Source organism: Gopherus evgoodei, chromosome 1 (assembly GCF_007399415.2).
Source record: "Gopherus evgoodei ecotype Sinaloan lineage chromosome 1, rGopEvg1_v1.p, whole genome shotgun sequence".
Taxonomy (NCBI): domain Eukaryota; kingdom Metazoa; phylum Chordata; order Testudines; family Testudinidae; genus Gopherus; species Gopherus evgoodei.
The window spans coordinates 358,100,279-358,110,358 of NC_044322.1; positions in this window are offsets into that span (position 1 = coordinate 358,100,279).

A 10,080-nucleotide genomic window follows, 5' to 3' on the forward strand; every position below is an offset into this window, starting at 1 on the left:
AGCAGAAGAATGACTTCTTGTGTCTTGTTCACAACACACCTGTTAATGCATCCCAGAATCATGTTTGCTTTTTTTCCAACAGCATCACACTGTTGACTCATATTTAGCTTATGGTCCACTATATAACTCTTAGATCCCTTTCTGCCGTACTCCTTCCTAGACGGTCTCTTCCCATTTTGTATGCGTGAAACTGATTTTTCCTTCCTAAGTGGAGCACTTTGGATTTGTCTTTGTTAAACTTCATCCTGTTTACCTCAGACCATTTCTCCAATTTGTCCAGATCATTTTGAATTATGACCCTGTCCTCCAAAGCAGTTGCAATCCCTCCCAATTTGGTATCATCTGCAAACTTATTAAGCGTACTTTCTATGCCAATATCTAAGTCGTTGATGAAGATATTGAACAGAGCCGGTCCAAAAACAGATCCCTGTGGAACCCCACTTGTTATACTTTTCCAGTAGGATTGGGAACCATTAATGACTACTCTTTGAGTACGGTTATCCAGCCAGTTATGCACCCATCTTATAGTAGCCCCATCTAAATTGTATTTGCCTAGTTTATCGATAAGAATATCATGCGAAACCGCATCAAATGCCTTACTAAAGTCTAGGTATACCACATCCACCGCTTCTCCCTTATCCACAAGATTCATTATCCAATCAAAGTAAGCTATCAGATTGGTCTGACACGATTTGCTCTTTACAAATCCATGCTGGCTATTCCCTATCACCTTACCACCTTCCAAGTGTTTGAAGATGATTTCCTTAATTACTTGCTCCATTATCTTCTCTGGCACAGAAGTTAAACTAACTGGTCTGTAGTTTCTTGGGTTGTTTTTATTTCCCTTTTTATAGATGGGCACATATTTGTCCTTTTCCAGTCTTCTGAAATCTCTCCCATCTCCCATGATTTTCCAAAGATAATAGCTAGAGGCTCAGATACCTCCTCTATTAGCTCCGTGAGTATTCTAGGATGCATTTCATCAGGCCCTGGTGACTTGCAGACATCTAACTTTTCTAAGTGATTTTCACTTGTTTTTTTTAAATTTTTTCTTCTAAACCTACCCTCTTCCCATTAGCATTCACTATGTTAGGCATTCCTTCAGACTTCTCGGTGAAGACCGAAACAAAGAAGTCATTAAGCATCTCTGCCATTTCCAAGTTTCCTGTTACTTGTCACATGAGATTAACCCCTGAAAAGGGATGGGGATGGAGGGAGTGGGGAGGAATGGTCTGGAATTGTATGGCACAACCATCCTGGATGACCTGAAGAACCCATCGATCCATAGTTATTTCAGTCTAAGCTTCCTTCAAAAGGAAAAGTGAGAACCAAAAGGGTGCAGAGGGAGAAGAGTACTGGTTCATGTAGACTGGATCCATATCCTCAACCATGGCATGAAAATCATTTATTTTGAGCATGACCAGGTTGTGTCAAGATATCGGATGAAGTCAAAGATTTCCTTCTCTGTAATTTTAATCTCCGATCAAAGGGTCTCTGATGGAAGAAGTAGTTAGAAGTAGAAGGTTCAGTCCTCTGTTTGGTAGAAACGAGGTCTATACTGCTTTCTGATGAAAGACAGAGTATGGGGCCCAACAATCTTAATGTGGCTTTTGAATCCTTTAAAGAATGCAATTTGTCATCTGTCTTAGTACGAAAAAGACCCTGACTATCAAAAGGGATGTATAGTACTGTAGTGTGGATCTCTCTAGCCAGTCTTAATGCAGATAACCAAGAATTACTTCTTATGACAATTCTAGGTGCCACTGATCGTGCACCTGCATCTGCTGAGTCCAGTGCTGCTTGCAGAGTGTTTCAGAATCAACAATTCTTTAGAGCAGCTGGAAGTAAATTTTGCTTTAAATTTTGTAGGCGGCTTATCTTGAAAGTCTGTCCCACTGTATGTAGTTATACTTAGCCAGCATTGCTTGATAATTTGAAATTCTGACCTGAAGGGACGCAGAGGAATAAACTTTTCTTCCCAAAAACTCCAGCTTTTTGATCTCTCTGTCTTTCTCTGCATAAAGCTCGAAATCTGCTTGGATTTTTCACTGATAGCAGTGACTACAAGTGACAAAGGAGCCAGGTGAGTATAAAAATACTCAAATCTCATATCAGGGACTTGATATTTTTGATTGGTCTACTTAGAAGTTGCTGCTGTGAAAGCTGGTGTTGTCCACAACTCCTTAATGCTTCAAGAATATCCTTGATAGTGAGCAGGGCTACCCTATTTTGAGTAAAAGGCTGCAGGATATCCAAATGGTTATTTTCCTGCACTAGTCCCAGAGAAATTTCTAATGTCTGCCATTCTTTTAAAAAGTTCTTGAAAGGTTTTTAAGTCATCTACCATCATAGGAAAAGAAGACATCATAGTTTTGTCAGGAGAAGATGAAAACTCTCTTGCTGGAGAAGGTTCATCACAAGCGTCCTCTCCTTTTTCTTCAGAAAGAGGTTGCTGTGTTTCCAGTACCATATTCTTTGTGGGAGAATGTGCAGGAAGAGGAAAATCCCTCCAAGGAGATCTCCCTCCTGAAGTGGAGAGAGGAGGAAATTGTTGAATTGCATGGTGCCAAGGAGGCCAGTAGGGAAAGGAATGATATCCATATGGGTAAGGCCCACTATTTCAAGATACTGACACCCATGCGGTGGATTACTTACTAGTGTATTTGCGAAGACTTTTTTTTATAATGTTTGGAGCTCTTATCAGGAATTGGAGAAGGTGCTTTGCTCGACTCAGCTGATGAAGATGGAGAAAAATTTTCTATTGGAGAGTGTACTCTAGAAGTTGGAGCCATCTGTTTAAGATTTAGAAGCTCTCCATCCACAGAAGCAGCAGGTCACAGTGGTATTTTGATAATTGGCACCATAGCTGTTGCACTGGTGATCTTGAAGAAACTGAAACAGGAGATCTCTATGATACAGGAGATTCTGGCTCCAGTGTAATCATGAACTCCTCATGGGTTGTAAAGGATGTTCTTGCTACTGAATAAGAATTTGAAGACTATGATGCTAGCTTCTCTCTACCCTCAGCCACATGACTTCTATTGCTTCTGGGGCTGAGGGAGGTAGGAGGACAAGGCAAATAGAGGGACATGTCTCACATCTGGTGGGTTGGCTAGGGAAGAAGAAGGGTTTCTGCAATGGGGATGAGGTGCCAATTGAGGCTCACTGCTGGCATGAGTCCAACCCCACCACCTCCTCCAAGTAGCCAAAGGACCTGTGCCTCCATCCTGCCAAAGTGCCCCCTCCGCCCCCACCGCCCAAAAAAGAAATCATTAGCCAGTTCCCACCACACATCCACCAAGGAACTCAGAGTTAGACAGGTAAGTTAGGCCCACATTTATGAGTTGGAAAAAGAAAGTTTTGTTGGATTTAATATTAAAAACAGAAATATTGACATGGGTTTTTAAAATGCTATTCCAATTAAAACAGGGTTTTGCTTGTATTTAAATTTTCCCCTGTAGTGCTTGGAACTCAGATACACCAGCCTTGTGTGAGGACTAGACTGACCATAATTAGACAACAATGAAACTGACTTGTCCCAGGTGTCTAAGGGGAATGGAAGTAAATAATATGGTGAAAAGTAAATTAGATGTTAAAAATGTCAATTTTAATCATTGACATTTTTAACAACGGAGGACAGAGTCTCAGAAGTCCTGAGTTCTTTCCTCAGCTTTGTCTGACTTGCTGGGTGACTTTGCATATATGCTAAATTAATCGGCTAATTTCTACTCAATCTTTCATCTTCAAATAACCTAATTCTGATTGCTGTAAAGTATAGCTTCCCTTCAGATGTGACACTACAGTGCACAAGTTCCTTCATCCTTTAACGTCTCCTGACCAAACATTTTTTTAAATGTATTTCCTCAGCCTTATTTATGTTCAAAAAATCAAAGCCTACACTGTGAACAGAACCGTCCAAAAGCTTCCTAATAATTCCATGGTTATAGAAAGCATCCCAGTCAGTGACAAACGTAGCTATCCTGTTGTACTGTCAGTCATCTGTCAGAAGATAGTTTTACAAATCATTCACGAGGCCTGTCACATTGCCAAGCAAAACTTAACTAAATTGCACACCATGAAACCTGCTTATAGTGAAGTCAGCTTTTCATAAAACAATTTCACTCAAGTAGAGGTTCTCTCTAATTGGAATTGTGATTTGCATGACTGAAATTGCAAATTGACTTTCATTGAAGCAAGCAGATGCTTTCATTCCACTTCCACCATTATAAATGGGGTTTCATATTATAGAGTTCACAATGAAAATATAACAAACTGTTAGGTGGTTGCATTCAAAATCAGCTATAGTTTTATAAAATTTTGGAGAGCCTAGAAAAGAATTCTAAGAGCCATGAATCTCCTGGGCAATTTGGGAGACTCCACAGGTTTGGTTGGACCAGACATTGATTTGCAAGATATTCAATTTCCTTAGCAGATATGTGGAAGCCTTGGCCAAAGCATTTCTAGCAACGAAGGGGTTTGGGATTATCCTATAATTCTCCTCCAAATCTCCTTACATGAAAGGTAAAAGAGGTCAAAAATTAAAAATAATTAGTGTCTGAATCTAGTGGAAGAAAGAGTTGGTTTGTGAACCTCTGGAGATTAATGACAGACTAGCTAAGATATCTGTGTCTACAGACATTTTATATGTATTTTAGATTTTTATACTGTTGCCCATCACCATGTATCTGAGTGTCTTCCATGTAAAACCAATAGCAGTAGTACAGTCCATAGTGAACTTCATGGATCTTTGGCACTTCTCACATTAGGGGGTCAGTTAATAATACAAATAAATATTAATAACTCTGCTTGGGTTAGGGTTTTTTGAGGAGTACGGAGAGGTTTGGGGATAAAAAAGGTGTTTAAGTTGTGTGCCTTATGGTACAAAAGGCCTTCTCAAAGAGGAAGGTTTTGCAACATTTCTTAAAGATGGTCAGACTCTGGATTTGTCTGATCTCTGGAAGATTGTTTCCTAACTGCATCCCCTCAACACGCTTTGTCCCCACCTCTCACGTGCTTCATTCTGGTCTCTTTAATCTGCATTATCCCAGAACAGTGCAGCTGTCATGGATGTTCATAGATCAAAATTCAGTCTTTGATATAACTGGGATGTAATCCATTAAATGCTTTGAAAAATCAGGATCAAAGCATTAAACTGCCATTGGAACCTGACTGAGAACCAGTGAAGGGATTTCAGAACAGGCACAGTTCATGGAGGCCTGAGCCATGGAGAAGATGGGCAGCCACGTTCTGTATCAATCATTCTGTACAGTATCTTCACATTCAGCTTCAGATACACTGAATTACAGTAATCCAACCGAGAGGGGACAAATCATGGGAGAAAGAGACAAAGTTTCTTAGCAAGCTGGAAGTGAAAGGTGGCATTTTTGGAAATGGAGGCTACCTGGTCATCAAAGCTTTGCAAGGAGTCAAACAGGAGTCTGCAGCTTTCTATCACTTTGACAAATGGGGACTCTATGCCTTCACAGGAAAGTAGAGATGATGTATCATCCTTCAAAGTGCACTTTAGTCTTGCCTAAATTCAGCTAGTGCCAGCTGCTATTCATCCAAAAGCAAATTTCCTGTAGGCACTCTGACATTTTAGTAGTGCTGGTGGTTAAATCAATTATTAGTGAGATATATAGTTAAGTGTCATCGTCATACTGTTGGCAATTGAGCCCATGGATTCTCAGAATCTCTCCCAATAGTGTCTGTGCATATTATAGAGAAGTGGGGACAGTATGGCTCCATGTGGGATACCACAGGTGAGGGCCTTTGGAGACAGGGAGCAGATATGCATCACCACTCTCCGCTGAGTTCTGCTAGAGAAGAACAATTGGAGCCACCATATTCCTGGGCCATCTATCCTGGTATGTCACGTGGGCACATTATCAGTCCCTGGTGGTTCACTGTGTCAAAGACTGCAGACAGTGTGAGCATGAAATTCTTACCTGTCTAAGGCCATGATGAGGTCATTGTTTAGTGCTACCAGAGCAGTCTTCGTACTGTGCCTTGGTCTGAATCTTAATTGTGATGCAACAAGGATACTGGTTGATGTTGACTTTTGTCCCAAATGTATCACAGTTATATTTTTTAAACTGGCTCAAGTCATAGGATTTCTAGAGATAATGAGAACATATCAGTGACCACCACTGCAGTCAATGAACGATACGTCCAATATTGTCTAGATCAGGGGTTGGCAACCTGTCAGAAGTGGTGTGCCGAGTCTTCATTTGTTCACTCTAATTTAAGGTTTCGCATGCCAGTAATACATTTTAATTCTTTTAGAAGGTCTCTTTCTAAGTCTATAATATATAACTAAACTATTGCTATATGTAAAGTAAATAAGGTTTTTAAAATGCATAAGAAGCTTCATTTAAAATTAAATTAAAATGCAGAACTCCCCAGACCAGTGGCCAGGACCCGAGCACTGTGAGTGCCACTGAAAATCGGCACGCGTGCCATAGGTCGCCTACCCCTGATCTAGATGAAATTACTATAAGGTGGGTGCACGAGTGTTGAAAAACTACTCAATCAGTAATTATCAATGGGTCACTGGGAGGACATATCAAGTACAGTCTCACAGCGTTCTGGGTCTGGTACTGTCAATATTTTTATGAATGACTTGGATGACAGAATATAGAGTACATTTATAAAATTTGCTGATGACACCAAACTGGGAAGGTTTGCCAGCACTTTAGAGGGCAGGATTAGTACTCAAATTGATCTTGATAAATTGGAGAACTGGTCCGAAATGAAGAAGATAGAATTCAATAGAGCCAAGTGCAAAGTGCTACACTTAGAAAGGCAACAATCAAATGCACAAATACTAAATGTGGAATAACTTGCAAGGAAGTAGTAACACAGGAAAGGATCTTGTGGTTATAGTGGATCACAAATCAAATATGAGTCAACAACACGATGCTTTTGCAAAAAAGGCAAATGTGATATTAACAGGAGTGTTGTATGTAAGATATTGGAGGTAGTTGTCCCACTCTACTTGCCACTGGTAAGGCCTCAGCTGGCACACTGCATCCATTTTTGGGCACCACACTTTAATAAAAATGTGGACAAACTGGAGGACAGCAACCAAAATGATGAAAAGTTTAGAAAGATGACCTAGGAGGAAAAGTTTAAGAAATTGGACATGTTTAGTTTAGAGAAAAGAAGACTGAAGGAGACCCAACAGTTTTCAAATATGTTAAATGCTGTTATAAAGAAGATGGTGATAAATTGTTCTCCGTGTCCACTGAAGGTACGACAAAAAGTAAGGGACTTGACTTGCAGAAAGGGAAATTTAGGTTCAATATTAGGAAAATCTGACTAGGATACGCAAGTACTGGAATAGGTTACCTAGTCCCCATCATTTGTGGACTTGGCTTCGAAGAATGGGTTAAACAAACATGCACCAGGAATGGCCTAGATATACTTAATCCTGCTTCAGCATGGGGCAGGGAGCAGATACATGACCTTCTGATGTACCTTTCAGAACTTCTATGGTTCTATCTTGCTTAATTTAGCATATGGGTTATCTTTTTGGCTATGGAGTCTCAATTTAATGCTCAAGAAATTAGAAAATGGTTTGAGATCTGTTTTATCTAATTCATGATCCATTCCTTGCAAGTAGTCTCCATAATAACCTTAAACTCCATCATGAAAATAAAATAAGGAATGATTAGAAAGAACTCCTAATCTGTGTCTTAACCATTTGCCATCAAGATAAGTAATGTCTATGCCTTCAACCCAACTTTATTCTCTAAAACGATCCAGAGATTTTCTTCCTAAGCTCAATTCCCACCAGGGGCGGCTCCAGGCACCAGCACACCAAGCGCGTGCTTGGGGTGGCAAGCCATGGAGGGCACTCTGCCAGTTGTGGTGAGGGTGGCAGGCAGGCTGCCTTCGGCGGCTTGCCTGCGGAGGGTCTGCTGGTCCCATGGCTTCGGCGGACCTCCCGCAGGCGTGCTGCTGAATCCGCGGGACCAGGGACCTCCCGCAGGCAAGCCGCTGAAGGCAGCCTGCCTGCTGTGCTTGGTGCGGCAAAATACCTAGAGCCTACCCTGATTCCCACCCAAGAAATGAACTCCCTGGACACAGTTCCTCAGTGCAGTAGATTGAGTTTTTTGAGATAATTAAACAAGGCCACAAGTCTTTCAAACACATTTATGACTGACATTTAAAGATGTATGGATGACTCGTTAGTCATAATTGAAGTGATTTGAATGAAAGCCACATTAAAATTAGAAAGAATTTTAGCATGTTTTTAAAAATAATTACTAAAATATTTTTCTGTTACGTTTTCCTAACAAAAGCTCCCTATTTTTCAGCTCCTTGTCAGGTGCTCTTCATCTTGTTGTTAAGCTCTACTGATATGCTTGACACAATAAAAAAGCTTCTGTGGTTACCAGAGAATCCTCAGAAAACTTGCAATTTGAGAAACACTGATGATGATGATTCCCCCCACCCCCCCTTGAACATCAAACCTTACAGTTGCTGCAGGGTATCAAATGATAGACTAGAGCAGATCCTGCAGACAGATGGATTAACACAGAGTGCATTTAGTGAATGTCCTAACATCCAGAAGCCCTGTTCCTCATACCCGTTATCTAACCATATGGAGGCTGTGATGTGTGTAGTTATGACTGTTTTCTATTTACTTCATATTTAAAAGGACACCAACAACTTGAGAGCTAGTCAGTTAAAAAAAAATTCAGGTCCTACACATTCCCCTTCACCTCTCTGATCTTATTTTACAAGCATATTTTCCAATTTTTTGCTTTTCTCTCTCCTGTGGTGTGTGAAAGCCCATACAAACAACAGGAAACACCAGGGGCCCACTCTTCTAAGTCCTTAGAGACATATGTAACTTTACTCATGTGAGTAAAGCTACTAAAATACATACAAACGGAAACAGAGAAAAATAATTTCCTCTCATGTCTTTCTATGCAATCATTGTAGGTTTTCTTTGTAACAAAATAGTTCAGACTGAAGTGTGGTTTTTCAAGCTGACCGTGTTCCTTTAAATGTAAGATGTCTGCCAGCCTGTCTGCCACGCGACAGAGTTGTCAGACATTCAGATGCCATAGTGATGACCCAGTATAAACACCTAGAGATCAATTAATTCAGGGTGAGCACTTTAAAGACTGAAAGCACATGGTTTTACTCTTTGTACTGGAAACATAACAGGCACATTCGCCTTCCCCATATAACTTTGCTTATTGTTGTAGTTTGGTATATATAGAGGTATTTCAGCACCAGACACGCCTCACTGTGACAGACATTGATCACAGCCAGACAGTATTTCAGTACAACATATTATCCTTTATAAACATTAATCACCAAATTCTAAAATTAAATATATGGAGGAAAATAAAGGTTAGTTCATATTTCAGAGACAGGTGGCAGGCTTTTCCCTCGGTTCTATTTATTTGAGTAAAATGCTCAGATTCCACACTGAGGAGTGCAGTATTAGAATCTGGACATACTGAAAAGCGATTTAGATAAACTCTCTCCAAAAAAGAAAAAAAAAAAAAGGCCTCAAAAGAATTTGAAGAGCAACTAGCAAAAGACACAAAAACTTGTAGCAAAAATGTGTTTAAGTACATCAGAAGCAGGAAGCCTGCCAATCAGAGGCGATAATCGAGCTGCTAAAGGGGCAATCAAGACAGACAAAGCCATTGCAGAGAAGCTAAATGAGGGAGATACCCACACCTGAGCCATTCTCTTTAGGTGGCACATCTGAGGAACTGTCCTGGACAGAGATGTTAATAGATGTTGGTTTTGGAACAAAATGACAAATTAAACAGTAATAAGTCACCAGGACCAGATGGTGTTCACCCAAGAGTTCTGAAGGAACTCAAATATGAAACTGTAGAACTACTAATTGGGATACGTAACCTATCACTTAAATCAGCTACTGTTGGAAGACAGAATCCTGTGCTAGATGGACCATTGGTCTGACCCAGCACGGCCATGCTTATGTGCCTCCATTTGTATGGCACAGTTGGGAATATAACCAGTATCTTTCAACTCACAGTTGCTAGCGATATCCCCCAGATGGTGCTCTCTCTCTGAATAGCTGAGTCA